The 12,970-nt window shown below is 49.3% G+C and overlaps 1 protein-coding gene across 1 annotated transcript in view; it reads left to right on the forward strand.

Annotated features, from left to right (window-relative positions):
- The window catches only part of SCNN1B (sodium channel epithelial 1 subunit beta), a 77,211-nt gene that overhangs the window by 369 nt on the left and 63,872 nt on the right, over positions 1-12,970 (forward strand). The gene's annotated exons all lie outside the window — the stretch shown is intronic.

Genomic DNA, 12,970 nt, shown 5'->3' on the forward strand with positions numbered 1-12,970 from the left:
CGCACAACGCTTTGCTGGAATTAGGTCCTTCTTGGTGTCCCCATTTTACAGAGGAGAAAACTGAGGGTCAGAGGCTGGAGACGCCTCCCCGGGTTCCAGGGACAACTTGCTGAGCCCAGATTTGAACCCAGGGAGTCTGACCCCAGAGCCCACCTTAGCCTCTTCTGCCAGCCCGCCTCTGGGCAACGGGGGTTCATTCCCTGAGTTGTCCCCCTTGGGGCCACACTGGGAGGAGGCCAGATCTGGAGGCCCTGCTATCCCCCAGAGGGGCATGTGTCGGAGATTTGGGGGTGCTGGGCAGGGGGTGGGGGCGGACAGCTGGGGCGGGACCTCTCCCTCCAGTGTGGAGGGAGAAACTGAGGCAGGGGGGAGGTTTCCGGAGGAAGCAGCAGAGCTCCTCCATCCACAAGAGGCAGGAAAGCTCCCACACCCCATCTCCACCAGGGAGTGAGGGCAGAACAGCCAAAGCGGTGGTTTGTCCCTGACAGCAGAGCCCTCAGAGAGTCCATGAGGGTCCTGTGTGAATTGTTCCCCAGGCTTAAGCCTCCCTGTGGCCTCCATGTGACATCCACCAGTGGCCCAACGTACCAGCCCACTGAACTGTGTGATGCTGCGAGGAGTACACAGAGCCATTCTCCTTTGTAAATTTCAACCCCTGACCTCCCTGCCCCCGCAAAGGTGACTGCCTTCATAATTTGGGGAGTTCCTTCTAGGCCTTTCCTACACCCAGGCAGTCGTATACATGCGTACCCATAGAAGGTATGTAAACTGCAGAGTAATGTTGTGGGTGGATGTTTAATAGAAACGGTATAATCCATCCACATCATTCTGAAACTTGCCACCCCCCTCCACCCAGTTATCATTTCTTTGAAAGTTATCCAAGTTGCTGCATATAAATGTAGCTTATTTATTTTAACTGCTGCCTTGTTTTCCACCACGAATACGCCTACTGATGGGCAGTTAAGTTGTAAAAATTAGGGGACTGTTTCATATTTCAACCTCTGCTGTAAATTGACATCTCTGGGTTTAGATTTCTTTGTACTTTGTCCTAAACTAACTTCACAGGATCTGAATTTGGGGGACAAGGTCCCCTATTCTCCATTGTACACGCACGTGCGTGCACACATACACAAGGCATACACACATGCACAGGTGCACATACGCACATCTCTATCCTTCTGTCTGTGGACACGTACAAACACTATACCCTGCTATCTGCAGTTGCTGCTGAGCCCAAAGGCCTGGGGTTGAGCCAGGCCACAAGTTCTGCCTGTCCAGGCCCCAGTGGGCAGAATTCCCATAAGGGACCATGTCCAGGAGTTCCCTCTAGGCACTCTCAATGCCATCCCCGCCATCCAATAAGACACAGAAGGAGCTAGAAACCATGCCTGACAGACTGGAGTGTCCAGGGTCCTATCTGCATACCACAAACTTTCCAGGTCTGGGCTGTACCGTGGGAGTGTGCTTGCCCTAGAACGTGGGCCAGAACTATCAAAAGTTTGGTGGAAGGCCTGATGACAGCTGCTTGGGGAAAAGCTAGAATCAGAGCTGTGTGCATCACAGTCCCAGCTCCACCTCTTCCTAGTCTGGGCAATAATTCCCATCCACTCTCTGAGCCACAGTTTCGCATCTGTAACCCGGGGATGATGAACATGGCAGCCTCCCAGATCTGTTGGATCAGTGGGATGACGAAACAAAACACTTAACTCATTGTCAGCACTTGGAAAGCAGGAAGTCTTATCTTGGACAGAGGAGACCCGGAGATGGCCCCAAGGTTGGGGTGGTGCTCAGGGCCACCGTTTGGGACCTCGTCCACATCCCAAGTGCAGGTCAGAGAATCTCAGTGCTGAGTGGGACTGGGATGAGAGCTCAGCTTGTGAGAGCCACGCCCACCTCACAGTGAGGTCCAGAAGTGTCATGGCACCTACAAAGGACCTACTGTGCGCCTAGCCCTGAGCTAAGATGCAGAAACAAACGGAGACGAGGTTCCCACAAAGCAGGCCTGTGTGCAGCTTTTGTGAGGTCCACACTCCTTTTTCAATTTTAGCTTACTCCCAAGATTTTAAAAGGTGGGAGATGTCACATAAAACTTCATATTTCTGGATCCTCTTGAGAAAAGAGGATCAGAAAGGCTGACAACTCCAGCCCTAACATTCGGCTGCCCCCTGGGATGGGGCAGGCGCCCTCCAGGTGGCACAGTCCCCACCTGGCCCACCCCTCATTCATAAAGAGCAGCATAATATAAATGTTAATAACACAGACTCCACAGCCAGCTTCTGCATCCCAGCTCTGCCATGGATTAGTTGTATGGTCTAAAGCAAAATATTTAGCATTTTTGTGATTCGATCTCCTCATATGGAAAATAGGTATAATAAGTAGCACTTGCCTCAGAGGGCTATTTTAGGCATTAAATGAATCAACAAACCTCAGCCTCTTACAACAGTGCCTGGTGCATGGAAAACACTAAGTGCTGATGATGCTGATGATTGCTGGTGGTGGTATAAGTTGCCTGGTCCCTGTAACAGTGCAATTTGTATTCCAGATTGTACTCCATATAAAATGTTATGGGAACACAAGTGAAAGAGGAAAATGTTGTCCTCCTCCTGCCTTTCCAAGGGCAGGAGGAGGACAACATTTCAAGGAAAGTGACAAAAAGGAGGGGACTTCTAAGGTGGGTTTTGAAGGATGAATAGGAGTTTCTCTGGAGCAATAGCGTGAGAAAGGCATTTCCACACAGAGGAAACAGCCTTTCCAAAGGCCTGGGAGCATGACCAGGTGAAGCAGGTTTAGGAAGTGACAGTAGTCCAGTGTGACTTCTGGTAAGGTATCTCAGAGTATAGGGAGAGGGAAGATGGATCTGGAGAGACAGAAAAGGACCTTGAGATCATGATGGGGCTTGCAGCAAGAAAGGAGATGTACATTTCTTGTGCTTTACAGTTGCCCTTATAATCATCAGCCCTGTCAATCCTCATAATGCCCCAAGAATCAGGTTTTTGGTCCCCACTTAACTGATGAGTTAGAGGCTCAGGGATGGTAAGTCACTGGCTCAGGAGCTCACACGATGGGTCAGTGGCTGAGCTGGAATCAGACTCCAGATCTGTCTAATTCTAAAGCCCATGCACCCTCTCTGAGCCTCAGTTTTTCCACTGTAAAGTGGAGTTAGTACCAGTAAAACCTACTTCGTGGGCTTGGTGTGAGGATGAGATGAGAATGAATGCACAGCCCGTAGCACAGCCCCTGGCACAGAGCAGTTGCTGTTATTTTGATTGGATGAAGCCCGTGTCCTTCCAGGCCTCTCACCCTAACTCATACCACTGCCCAGCCTGAGATGGGGGTCTCCAGGGAGTGGATGTCCTGGGCCAATGGGTCTCAAGTTGTGGTCCCTGGACCAGAAGCCTCAGCATCACCTGCAGATTTTTTTCAAAATGCAGATTCTCAGACCCCGTCTAGACCTACTAAGTCAGAGACTCTGGGGGTGGGCCCAGCAACCTGTAATTTAACAAGACCTCCAGGTGGCTCTCATGAAAGCTAAAATTTCAGAATCACTGGTCTGGAGGAAACCTTCAAATGAGATCCTCTTTGGCCACCTGGATCCACCTCCCTCTAGAAGAGTGGGTTGGTGGTGAGAATTCTGCCCTTGCAAAGACCAAACCCGGAGGGGATGCGCTAAGACAAAGGCACATCCCCTCCAGTGTGGGAGGCTGGAAAGAACCACTTCTTTACAGATAGGAAAGTTGCCAAGGGGCCTAGTGGGGGTTTTATTCTCTAGAACTTGCTCTCCTTTCTAGTCTCACAGCCTCCAGTGGGCCCACCTTGAGGGCCTGGGGCAAGATTTGACTTTCAGAGGAGTTATTTTCTAGTGTGGGATCAGGGAGCTGAGGCCCTGTCCCCCTCCCAGTGAAAGCTCGTGATTAGAGTCTCTCTGTGAACAGTCTCTTCTCCCTTGGCACCTTGAGAACACGAGTCCAGGTCCAAGTCTAGGTTGGGGACAATAATATTCTGCCGAGGACCTCCAATCAAGAAGCAGGCCCACTCCACGTGTCTTCTTCAAAGCGCTGATCAGAGCGGGGAGGCAGTACAGCCTAATGGGTAGAAGCACGGGCCTTGCCTTAAAGATAGAAGTTGCTGAGTCTGGCTACATAAAAATTAATTTTTTCTGCATGACCAAAACAAACAAACAAAAATCCATAAGCCCAGGCATGTCAAACTAGTGAAAGTATTTGCCACTTTTATGAGAAAGAGTTAATTTCATAGAGAGCTCTTATAAATGAAAGACGAACCACGTGATCCAAAAGTGGGGGGAGTGGGGGGTAAGGAATAGAGGATACGATTCTACTGTTTACATAAAAAGAAATACAATTGAATTCAAACAGATGAAAAGATGCTGAACTCTGAAAACAGAAATGCACAACAAAACCACACTGATTCTGTTTTCCACCTGCAAGTTCACTGGGTAACACTCAGTGCTGGTGTGGCAACCGGGATTCTGACTCTGCTGGTGGGAGCACAAATTGGGGCAACCTGAGGCGGGGGTAAGAAAACTGTCAGTATTGAAGATGCTCATGCCCTCTGTCTCTGCCACTTCACCTCTTGGAATTTATCCAGTGGATATCCTTCCATTGGGATATCCAGTGGATATCCTTGCATTGGGCACATCATGTTAGAACAAAGATAGTCTGTGTGTGAGAGCAATTGATTGGAAATGAGCTAACATCCACCAGAGGAGAACTAAGTACTATACATGTCAGGACAGCCATGCAAGAGAATATGATGCAGCCGTTCAAAAGAAAGCAGTAGCTCTGCAAGAATAAATGTGAAACCATCTCCCAGATGTATTGTTAAAAGAAAAATGCAAGGTATGGAACAGTGTATAGTGTTCTACCACGTGTGTGTGTGTGTGTGTGTGTGTTTTAAAAAGGGATTCAGTGTTATATGTGTATATATTTGTATATGCACATTAGAATCTGGAGGACACACTAGAAGCTGGTTAACTTTGAAGAGGGAAACTGATACATGAGGAGACTTACCTTTCATTGCATGCAATTTAGTACTCATTAGATGTTTTTTCCCTCATACAGTTGTTATATTATAGTTATAAAATCTAGCCACATGTATCTTCTTTGTCCTTATTTAAAACAAGCATGACACTGGAGATAAGGTTAACTCCCCCTTTGACTACGACCCAAATTATATAATATGTTTTCAAATAAAAAATGAATTATGGTTTTAAGTAGGGCCTTTATCACAAAAGAACAAATATTGTATGATTCCACTTATATGAGGCGTCTAGAAGAGGCAAATTCAGAGAAAGTAGAAGAGAGGTTACCAGGGGCTGAGGGGGAGGGGTGGATGGGGAGTTGGTGTCTAATGGGTACAGAGTTTCATTCTGGTTGGGATGATGAAATTTTTCTGAAGATGGATAAGTGGTGATGGTTGCATAACAATGTGAATGCGTAACGCCACTGAAATGTACATTTAAACATGGTTGAAATGGCGACCCTTTTGCTCACGTCTATTATGAATAAATTTGCACCGACAGCGTATTAGCAAGTTAGTTTTAAAACAATTAGCTGGATGGGAAAAGTGAAAGTGTAATTGCTGGTAAGCCAAGGCTACTTTAATTTTTATTTTGTGGAACAGATTTAACTCCTTTGATGTAAGACACAGGCAGGAAAGGCTGGGAGGGGGGCTGGTGTGGCATCTTGCAACTCCAATTATGACATTTCAATTCACAATCTTTGTAAGACAATTATGTTTCAGCCTGAATCTTGACATTAAAGTATATCTTTACCAAAAAAAGGGTTAAAATGGTAAATTTTACGTTGTATATTTTGCCACAGTGAAAATATTTAGGGATGACAAAGAAACAAGTAGGGGCTTTGATATCAGATTGCGTGGGTTCTAGTCCTTGATGCCACCACTTCTTAGCTGTGTATACTTGATCAAGTGTGTGTACTTCTTTAAAGCCTCAGTTTTCCCACCTACAAAATGGGGTTGTCAGAGAGTATCTGCAAGGAATCCTGCAAGAACTAGATGACTTTACCTATACAGAGTGCTTGCTCTGCATCTCTGGAACAACTGTAGGAGGTCAGGTTCAAGAGGATAGGGAGGCTAGAATCAGCTACTGGGCCAAATATTAAGACCAGCAGATTCAGGTGGAGTGAGTTTATATACAGGGAGTTTATAAAAGAACCATCTATATTTTTATATCACTTTGTATTTGCAAAAATTTAATGCATTTCCGTAGTGTAAAATCACAGAACGTCGAGTCAGACAGAATTATCTTGGCTGGTGGGAATCCACCAAAGATGCAGCAGTTCTAAACCTGTGGCCTCCTAACCTACAGAGATCCGAATCCTGACTCTCACTTACTAGCTGTGTCACCTCAGGCAAGTTACTTAACCTCTCTGTGTTTCACTTTTCTCTTCTGCAAACTGGAGGTGATAATAATTCTCACCCCATTAGGGACGTTAGAGGATCAAAGGTGTCAAGTGCTTAGAGTGTTGCCTGGCCCACAGTAGGTCCTAAGTAATTGTTAAGAAAATAAATAAACTTGAAATAAGCCTGAAAGTCTTAGCATTTTTGTTTTTAAAAGAGGAATTTATTTTTTACCCTAAGGAAACAATATCCTAGCAATATAGTCAGGGGGCTGAGATGAATCTGCAGGACTTCCCTGGGATGGGTTGGGGAGGCCAAGGTAAGGTAAGAGGAGGCCAGCTGATGAGGGATGAGGCAGTAAGAGGCTCCGAGGGGTTCAGGGATTTTCCCAAGAGGCCTCACAGTGATAACAACAGAGCCCAGATTCAGCCCCAACTTTCTCCCTCTCCCCAGTGTCTTGAAGATCAGGGGCCCTTTCCGTGCAGACCTCTGGGACGATACAGGTAGCTTTGCTTCCTCTTGACGTGCTGGGGAACTCACTCCCAAGCTGAGGCCTGGAAGGAGGGCTAAGGCCTGGGAAGCCTGGCACACCCTCCTTCAGGAGCTGCACCTGCACGCGGGCTCCATCAAGGACCTTAAGTGGGGGCTGGATTGCAACCTCCCAAAACAAGCTCATTCCTGAAATTCCACTCTCACCTGTCTGTGTGCGGAGTTTGTTGATTTTGCTGGTTGAGAGGCACCCCCTCCCACCACCCCGGGAGGGATCACCTTTGTCCTTTCTCAGCGGTTTGCACCACAGTGAGGAGGAGTTTGGCTGGTAAGCGAGGCCTTCGGGGCCTGAGGCTGAGGGTCGGGGTGGACCGGAAGGCAGCCTTTGAAGGGCTGTTTTAGAGATTGGGCGGGGTGGGGGTGGGGCAGAATGTAAAATGTTAGACGTGTGCTTGGCACGGGCTGGGTGCTCCCAAGTGGAAGGAGGGGCATTTACTGGGCCTGGGGGGCCTGGTTTACTGCAGACTGCCTGGGGAGACTGCTCCTGTCCTCAGAGCATTGCTGCCGCGCCTTGAGTGTTGAAATCCCCCAGACGCCTTAGTTGTCTTCTTTGGACAGTCAGTTGATGTAACGGTTAAGGGTTTGGGAGTTAAACAGGCTGGAGTTGGAGCTTAGCTCTGTGTGACCTTGCGCAAGACACTTAACCTCTGAGCCCCAACCCTGGCCTGTGGATTGCAGACAATAGGACCTCCTGCAGGATCGTAAGTAAGCAAGCACAGCACCTTAGCAGCAGGTAATTGACCCCCCTTCACTGGCCCCACCCTCCCTACTGCTCTGATTAACTCCAGAAATGCTGTTCTAGCCCTGCTTCAAGAAGGGATGCCGGTGGGGCAGTGGGAGGAGAGTCCTGGGCTGAAAAGACCTAGACACCTGCAGAATTCAGGGAAAGTTGAAAGATCAGAATCGGCCTGGGCGTGTGTGTCCAGGGAGGGGTGATACTCAAGCGCAGGGAGGACCGGCTGATTGCAGCTTGCTGGCTGGTGGAGCAGGACCCGGTCTAGGCCTCACCCTCCCTGACCCCTCTGACACCAGATGACAGTGGGTGGCAGCCTGGCCATGGGATGACCCACCCATTGGGCAGATCTCCCCGCATAGAAGAAAGAACCTGGCAGAGCAAGGCGGGGGTGGGGTGGGGCATCAGACACATTTCCCAGCCTTTGGGAATATTCAGGGAGTGTTTCCTGAAGGCTACAACGCTAGTTCACAGGGATTTAAACTTCTAGGGGCCAGATTTTGTGTATTTTGTCCATTGCTTCACTGCTGCAGCCCCAGCTCCCAGTAGACACTCAATGAATATTGGTTGAGTGAATGAATGACAGGTGGCTGGATGATTGCCAGTGACAGACTAGGCCCTGGAGATACAGGGTGGAGTAGGTCACACGTCTCAGCCCCCAGGAGACTCTGAGACCCTCACCCGAGACCCCCTCTGCATCCTCACTCCCACTCTTGAACTCCCACTGTGGCCCACCAGTGGCTGGGCCTGAGGTGGGTGGAGCTGTGTTCCTGTTGGATCTTAGGATCTAATTGGCTAAAAACTCCCTGCAGCCAGACAGCTCCAACACTCATCTCAGTCACTGCAGATGGTGCGGCCGCTCTGTCTGGGAACCATGCTATTCTGCTTGCCTTGTGCACAGGGATGAACTGACTTCAGTTTCTCTCAACACAAGATATAGTTCGTCAGAGAAATGTGGGCCCATGTGGCTTTCTCCTCTGTAATAATAATAGGCAGCATTTTAAAGTATACACTACAGGCCGGGCACAAGCGTTACATCATAGAATTCGTTCAGCGACCATAAAGGTACAGACACTCTCCCTCACTTGACCTTTGGAGAGACTTGTGGGATCTCATCATATTATTCCAACAGTCCAGTGAAACAGGTGATGTAATTGTCTGCATTTTGCAGATAAGAAAGCAGGCTCAGAGAGGTTAAGTAGCTTGCCCAAGGTCACACGGAGCTAGCAAGTGATGGGGCTGGGATTTGAACTCTGACCACAGAGCTCACCCTGCCTCTCCTCAGCTTCCAGATGAGTGTGGAGGAGGAATGGAAATTTTTTACTCTGTGACAATGGCTCTCAAAGCCCTTGGTTTACCAGCAGCTGAGTATAAGGTTTCAGCTGTTCACTCCCCTAGGACCTACCCTGGGTCGCTGTGTGGATGAAGATCCTAATCTCCCCCAACAGAGAAGGCAGGAGTCCAGCTTGAAAATGGCTATGATTCTTGGGGCAGCAGCCCCTTCCTGGGCACCAGATTCTCAGCCTCCGAATCTCCCTGGAGGCCTGGGTGAAGGCCACCTGGGGCCCAGGAAACCCACTGAGGCCGGGCCTCCCTCCCAGGGACTTAGTTCCAAAGCCAAGCTGGATTTCAGAGGTTGGCAGGAAATGGAGACTTAGCAGGAAGTAGGAGGGACCAACAGAGAAAAACGTTACTCTTTTATCCCTTTCTTGTCTCTGATTCACACCTTTCACCTAGTGTCTGAGGAGGAGGGTGTTTATTGAACACACTCCAGTGCAGTGGAATCCACTCTGGAGGTCTAGGGCACAGAGACCTCAACTGACCCAACACTTGTAGAGTGCTAACTATAGAACAGGCATGGTGAGCAATGTTTTACCTGAGTACCTCATGTAGTCTGCACAATAACTGTATCGGGTAGGTACATCATGGTCATTACCACCATCATTATCATCATCATCATCATCACCACCTGCATCATTATCATCCCCATCCTCTCATCACTACTCTCATCACCATCACCTTTATCTTCATCAGCAGCAGCACGTCATCATCATCACCATCATCCCCATTTTTATCATCATCTCCTTCGTCACCATCATCACCAGCAGCAACATCATAGTCACCCACATGGCTTCCCAGACCCAAGACCCAATCTGCAGATAGGGAAACAGACCTAGAGGAGATGACAGGTTCATCCCCTAGAAAGATAAGCATTGGGCTCTAAAGTCTAAAAGACCCAAATCTGATTCCTGGCCCTGACACTGTTTAACTGTGTGACTTTGGGCAAGCAACCTAACCTCTCTGAACCTCTCCAAGCCCTTGTCTGTAAAATGGGGATAATCATAGTCCCTGCCTCATTGGGTTGTGATAAAGGTCACATGAACTGGTGCATGTAAAGTGCTGGCCCAGGGCCTGGCTCAAATCATAAAAGCAAAACGAACGCAGGAAAGCACACAGGTAAGGACAGCAGTAGTTCAGGGGAGAGCTGGGAGCATCTGGCTGGGAGCTCCCAGCGGCCCTGAATGGCCAGGGGCAGGTGTTTCCCAGCGTGAGAACGAGCAGTGCAGGGCTAGCGCAGGGCAGCGTGGGGGCAGGATTGGAGAGAACACTCGAGAGCCCTTCTTTCTTTCCAGGGAGGCAGGGTGTGGAGGGATGGGAAGGGGACCTCTCACCTGGAGCAGGACCAACAGTTCAGAGCTGGGAGCTGCGGTCAGTCCAGTCTGAGACAGACCGGGTGGCAGGATCTTTTTCCAAGTTGGATGGAGGAGGTTCCAGTAAGAGCCAGCCACTCTCTGCCCCAGACCCAAAGGGCTTCCCAAGGCTGCCAGCCTGCACCTCCACCGCCCATGGTGGCGTTTCCTTCTGGGCTGCCTCCCTTTTGGATGAATTGTTTCTGAATAGCGGTTAAGGTGGGCACCCAAGGCCAGTCTTAGGTCAGGCAACATGAGCACCTCACCTCCAGCCTCCAGCTCCTCGGGCCCAGGGGTGCCGTTCACACAGGGCACATTGTGAATAATGCCCCCTAGAGTTGTGCAGTGCACAGTCGTACGAGGCAGCTCTGCTAGCCTCCTCCGTCCTGGGGTGGGTACAGAAGCTATCTTGGGTCCCCCAGGTCTGGCTGCAGCCCAAGGCAGAGAAGGTTGATTGGTGTCTGGATGCCAGTTAAGATGCAGAGGCCCAGGTTTGCTGCCCAAGGCTTGTCCTTGAGAAGGTTGTGTCTGGGCATCGTGTTGACTGGTGGTAGTGATGGATTACTGAGAGGCAATATAGCAAAGTGGTTATGAGAGCAGCCTCTGGAGTCATGCAGACCTGGGTTCAATCCTGTTCTACTCCTGTCACTCTCTGACTTTAGGAAAATCACCTGTGCCTCTGTTTCCTCATCTAAAAAATGGGTATATGATAATACACAAGGCATATACTAGTCTTCCCTCTCTTGGGGAGTGAGAAGGAAATGAGGTGATTCGGGTAAAGCTCTAAGGACAGTGCCCACCACATAGCTAAATGGTCACTACATGTTAAGGATCAATCATATCACCAGCCAGGGAGGTGGGGTTCGGAGTAGCCCACTGGAAGGCAGCTCCCTAAAATCCTGCCAGGGTGATGAAGGATTTAGGGTCTAATCTGAAGTCTTTGGCCCAGAGCCAGACCAAGTCAGTACTTGATCGGGCCTTGTCAGCATAACCTTTTCATAATCAAGTGCTGCTAAGGTTTTAGAGATTGTGTAGGGGAGATTATGTGCGTAAATACCGGGAAGAAGGACTGCAGTCCAGGCCTCCAGGCCCTCAATTCATTCCTCCATCCCAGAGGTTGGCAAACTATGGCCCAAAGGCCAAGTTTGTGCAGTCCATGAGCTAAGAATGGCTTTTCTTTGGTTGAAAAAAAAAATCAAGAGAAAACTCATATTCTGTGACACATGTAAATTACATGCAGCTTAAAATTCAGTGTTCATAAAGAATTATTAAAACACAGCTGTGCTGGGAATTCCCTGGTGGTCCAGTGGTTAGTACTCCACGCTTCCACTGCCAGGGGCCCGGGTTCAATCCCTGATCGGGGAGATAAGATCCCCCAAGCCGCGCGGCATGGCCAAAGGAAAAGAAAAAATGATTGAGCTATGCTCAGTCATTTAATATTATCTCTGGCTGCTTTCACACTCCCATGGCAGCATTGAGTAGCTGCGACAGCTACTCAATGTAATTGTGGTTCCATTATGCAGACGAATTTGGGAACTTCTGTCCCAGCCCTTCTTGAGTTCCTACTGTGTGCCTCTTGCCATGCCTGGGAGGGCTGTCCCAAGCTCAGAAAGCTTACCCAGAGATGAGGCACCTTTCCTGCCCCAAGGCCTATATGCTTGTGCCCCATAGGCCTGATTTTGTGTGACCTACACAATCATTTTTTTAATGTTTATTTATTTATTTAGCTGTGTCGGGTCTTAGTTGTGGCATGTGGGATCTTCGTTGTAGCACACGGGATCTTTTGTTTCTGCGCGTGGGCTTCTCTCTAGTTGTGGTGTGCAGGCTCTAGGACGTGCAGGTTCAGTAGTTGCAGCGTGCAGGCTCTCTAGTTGTGGCACGTGGGCTCTAGAGCCTGCGGGCTTAGTTGCCTCGCGGCATTTGGAATCTTGTTTCCCAACTAGGGATTGAACCATATTGGAAGGCAGATTCTTAACCACTGGACCACCAGGGAAGTCCCCCCCACACAGTAATTTTTAAATCAGGACATTTCACTCTGGCATCTGGGTTTCCAGATTCTCTTGAAAAATTGGAAGATCTGGCCGTCCTGGGCTCACACTTCCAAAGAGCAATAATCAGCTGGATCTAACCTGGCTTCATTTTTTAACATCACCTGCTTGGTCCCTGGAAGCATTTGAGTTTGAGACCCTTGACTTTATGGCAAGGAACTCTAGGCTAGCGCGTCCTAAGTTTTTCTTTTTTTTTTTTTTTTGCGGTACGCAGGCCTCTCACTGTTGTGGCCTCTCCCGTTGCGGAGCACAGGCTCCGGACGCGCAGGCTCAGCGGCCATGGCTCACGGGCCCAGCCGCTCCGCGGCATGTGGGATCCTCCCGGACCAGGGCATGAACCCGCGTCCCCTGCATCGGCAGGCGGACTCTCAACCACTGCGCCACCAGGGAAGCCCGCGTCCTAAGTTTTAACATGTACACGAGTGCCGGGGGGTCTTGGTAAGTGCAGATTCTGACTCAGTAAGTGAAGTGGGGCCTGAATATTGTGTCTCTTACAAGCTGCTAGGTGATGCTTATCGCCTGGTCCTGGTACTTGAGTAGTAAGGCTATAGGCCTCAAATTTAGCATGGCCC

The sequence above is a fragment of the Delphinus delphis genome, chromosome 15 (genome assembly GCF_949987515.2).
Source record: "Delphinus delphis chromosome 15, mDelDel1.2, whole genome shotgun sequence".
NCBI classification, from domain to species: Eukaryota; Metazoa; Chordata; class Mammalia; order Artiodactyla; family Delphinidae; genus Delphinus; species Delphinus delphis.